We start from the raw sequence: 2,702 nt of genomic DNA on the forward strand, positions 1-2,702 counted from the left end.
GATGCTTTCTGGAAGTTTTCCTGAGCCCAGGCTGTTATTCCCTAGACGTTCCTGTTTGAGGTGCAGTGACGTTTCAGGGCCCAGAGATCATGAGCAGCAGTAGAGTTTACGGCCTTGACCGTTACGCACAGCGATTGTTCCAGATTCTCTGGATCTGCTGATGATGTTCTGCTCGGTTGATGATGGTAACTTAAAAGTATTTACTGTTTTACGCTGGGTTACACCATCCTGGTATTGATGCACCATCTTTCTGCGCAACGATGGTGGAATTGGTGATCCTCTTTCCATCCTGGCTTCAGAGAGACACTGACCCTCTAAGAAGCTTTTTATACCCAATCATGTTNTTCCATCCTGGCTTCAGAGAGACACTGACCCTCTAAGAAGCTTTTTATACCCAATCATGTTATCAATTGACCTGATTAGTGTTAATTGGTCTTCCAGCTGTTTGTTATGTTCAATTTCCTTTTTCCAGCCACTGATTGCTACTTGTCCCAACTTTTTGGGATTTGTAGACACTGTGAAATTTTGAATCAACATATTTTTCCTTTAAAATGTTACATTTACTCAGATTAAACTTTTGATCTGCCATCTATGTTCTATTATGAATAAAATATTAGATGTTGGCACCTCCACATCACTGCATTCAGTTTTTATTCACAATTCGTTTAGTGTCCCAACTTTATTGGAAGCTGGTTTGTATTTCATCGAAGATCACGGTAAGCTTTATTTCATTTATTTTATTCCTGGCTTTCATTAAGCTGCTGTATTACTTAATGTTTTAGTTTACATGACAGCAGCTTGTAAATATATTTATGGTTTTAGTTTGTTGTCTGCGATGTCGTCACTACTGTAAACAAGTTATTGTTTAGCGGTTAATAGCTGGGTTTCAATCCTGTGACCCTGATGAAGCGCAAAATTCAGATGTAGGTCCGGAAAGGGATTTCTCCGGTTCAAAACACAGCAAAGTTGATCACGACGAGTAGCGAACGCCCTAAATGGGCTGGAACAGCAGAGGCATCTCGAAAAATACGCATATATTTAGGACAGGATTCGTCTCAACACTGTGAAAAAGACTTGTAATCTTGAGGATTTACCCGCATTGAGGCGATAAACATAACTAACTACCTGCAGACCTCATGTTATACGATGAGCCAGAAGAAAGTTTTCCAATCAGTCATTTAGTCTCAGGTTGGGTCACATGTAGGATCAAAAGAATTGCAGATGGAGGCGGACAGGGAGCGTTCAGATAAAATATGGAGGATGCGACGTCATCCTGTCAGAACAGGAAGCTGGAGGTTCAGCTGAACGAGAAGAAGAAAGTCTGGGTGAGGAAAGCTTGACGTTAAATCTCCTGGCAGGACTCTGAGGCCCGGTCGCACTGAATCCTCATTCTTGTCGTGTTTTTGCTGTGAGGCGGGTCGGAGTTTCACCTGCAGGTGTTGAAACCAGGTTTGTTGCTTCAGGCGGTTTTGAAAGCTGCCGATCACGAGGACAGTTCTTCTTCGTTGGTGTGCTGTGGTCAGGTAGTTCTGCAAACCTGCCGCCGTTTACGGGATGAGGCCAGGCGATTGGCTAAGAGCCAGCCAAACAGGAAGTTACAACGTTTGAAGACAAAGTTCATTAACTTTTTTTTTCTTTATTGATAATAAAGGGGTTTACAAAACAGCAAAATTAACAACACAAATAACAAAACAGACAATAATACCAAAGCACAAATAAATCAAAAAGTATATAAACAAAGTCAGAAAGATGTTAAAGTGGGAGCACATAACGTTGTCTGAATGGCTTTTCTATTTCTTGAATACTGAAGATATTTAATGTATTGTTTGAATTCCTCTTTAAAGGCTGAAAAGCGAGGTTTCTGATTTGAGAATTTAGATTTATGTATATGATATTTAGCAACCTAATTAATTAGGTTAATAATATAAAACTGTTTTGTTTGATTGGTGGGATAATAGAAGAAACATGTTTACATAAGTGTGGGAAAAGTCATTTATAAAGTTTATTAGCACCAGCAGATACCTGGCTGCGGTGACGTCACAGCACACCGCTAGCTAACGGCTAGCAGCTAACGGCTAGCAGCTAACGGCTAACAGCTAGCAGCTAACGGCTAACAGCTAACCAGCATGCGTCCCTGCTCTGTCCCTGTGAGTTCCTGTCTTAATTCTCCAGCCTGGAACACCTAAAGACCTTAATGCTCTTACCGCTCAGCGCCTGTGCCAGCTGGAGTCCAGACCCAGGGCAGGCGGCCCCCGGGGGCCACGGGGCCGTGACGTCATCGTTCCTAAACTGGGAATTAAGGCTCCAAAGTCCAGCGTAGCTCAGCTGTTTGAAGTTTTCTGTTGAAATGCAACCAAAAATTGTGATTAAACGCCTTTTCTGTTATTTCTGTTAAAGGGCAGCTGAGGACAGATTACTGGAGCCGGCTGAGGGCCGGGAACCAGCCGGGCCCCAGCCGGGCCCTCAGCCGGGCCCCGGCTGGGCCCCGGCTGGGCAGAACCTCCTGAGCTTCACTGGACCGACGGAAACGGCAGAGAAAGTTTGGAGGTCTCTGAAGATTCAAGTTCAAATAGATTCAGTTTCTTGGTGGCATTTAGTTTGTTCCTGTGGTTCTGGATCAAACCTGGTTCTGGATCAAACTAAACCTGGTTCTGGATCAAACTAAACCTGGTTCTGGATCAAACCTGGTTCTGGATCAAACT

General features: G+C 43.4%; 1 long non-coding RNA gene across 1 annotated transcript in view; it reads right to left on the minus strand.

The window, feature by feature from the left end:
- Positions 1–1,059: 1,059 nt before the first annotated feature.
- LOC103460081 (uncharacterized) overlaps positions 1,060–2,702 on the minus strand; it is a 9,657-nt gene continuing 8,014 nt past the window's right edge. Inside the window, exons 4-6 of the long non-coding RNA XR_532851.2 lie at positions 2,205–2,339; positions 1,431–1,572; positions 1,060–1,301 (exon numbers count right to left, since the gene is read on the minus strand). This is a non-coding gene — a long non-coding RNA (uncharacterized LOC103460081). The remainder of the gene's footprint in view (positions 1,302–1,430; positions 1,573–2,204; positions 2,340–2,702) is intronic.

Source organism: Poecilia reticulata, unplaced genomic scaffold (assembly GCF_000633615.1).
Source record: "Poecilia reticulata strain Guanapo unplaced genomic scaffold, Guppy_female_1.0+MT scaffold_181, whole genome shotgun sequence".
Taxonomy (NCBI): domain Eukaryota; kingdom Metazoa; phylum Chordata; class Actinopteri; order Cyprinodontiformes; family Poeciliidae; genus Poecilia; species Poecilia reticulata.